Source organism: Chrysochloris asiatica, unplaced genomic scaffold (genome assembly GCF_000296735.1).
Source record: "Chrysochloris asiatica unplaced genomic scaffold, ChrAsi1.0 scaffold00026, whole genome shotgun sequence".
Taxonomy (NCBI): domain Eukaryota; kingdom Metazoa; phylum Chordata; class Mammalia; order Afrosoricida; family Chrysochloridae; genus Chrysochloris; species Chrysochloris asiatica.
In genome coordinates, this window is record NW_006408544.1 from 22,869,362 (window position 1) to 22,870,787 (window position 1,426).

Consider the following 1,426-nt stretch of genomic DNA (forward strand, 5'->3'; position numbering starts at 1 on the left):
GCTTCCTCAGAAGGTTGGAAATAGAGATACCTTATGATCCAACAATTCCTCTACTTGGTATTTATCCACAAGAAACACGAGCCATAACGTAAGTAGATATATGCACACCAATGTTCATAGCAGTACTATGTACAATAGCAAAAAGATGGAGACAGCCTAAGTGCCCATCTATGGAAGAATGGATAAACAAACTTTGGTACATACACACAATGGAATACTATGCTATCCTGAAAAATAAAAAGGAAGCAGCAAGACACCACATAATATGGATGAACGTTGAGGACATTATGCTGAGTTAAATCAGTCAGTGACAAAAGGAGAAATATGGCATAAAGAGAGCCATCATTGTAAAAGATTAAGAAAAAGCACCCACACTGAAAGGGGGAAAAATTATCTTATTTTATTTTTATTTATTTTTGTTGTTGTTGTTGGTTACTGGGGTGTATGGGATGGGGTGAGGATGAGGGAGGGGAGGGTGGAGCACAGGGTAGGGAATAAGCACAGGACAATGGAACACAGGGTATGAAGCAGACACAGGATAGTTTGGTCTGGGATGGGGGCAATACATTAGAAGGGGAATGGGAAAGGAAAAATAAGGTGAATGGGAGAACAGCTAGGTGGGTTTACATGGGCTAAATGGGACAGAGGTAATTAGGGATCTAAGCACAAACATGGAACAAGAGGCTCATGGATACAAAGGTTGAGGCATGGTTTGAGTGGGGAAAAGTGGGGAAATGATGTTAAGATGCTTGGTTGTCAGTTGAATCTTGGCTTCCCTTGGCTACTATTGTAAAAAAGACACTTGAAGGGGAAAGAGAGGAATAACCAGAAACATCACCAGAGAAATCTTGTAAGTCCATCTTCAGCTTATAACTGTTTGGAATAACTAAAATGGGGCTAGAACTTGTCCAGTGAAGAAGGCTACCTGCAAAGCCTTTACATTGCACAAGACCATAGGTGAAATCCTGATCATCATCCAGAATCTTCTGAGGTGGGATGTTCCCACGTTGAAAGGACAAGCAGACCAGGCTGGAGCAGCTAGATGAACAGAAGATACTTCTTGAAAGAAAGACAAGCAGGAAAAACAAAACAAAAACAGCAACAGCAGTCTAACTGACTACTACTATAACAAGCAAGTTGTTCCCCAGGGAGCTATAAAGGAAAGTAGTCAGGTCCCCTCAAGGCAAATGCTCTTCCAAGACTGAAATTCAATTGAATACACTAGCAGGCATAGGGTCCTGCTGCTGACCATGTTGGTCACTGATAAGGGGAAGAGGAGGTAAAACAGCAATGAAGTTGTGAACTAAGTCCAACCACATTCAATAGGCTCCTGTTAACCTGGATGGAGACCTGGTTAACCAGCAGTATGGTGAGACCTGGGGACTCCTGCGCCTGGGACCAGCAACATGGCCCCAGAGGACTAGAA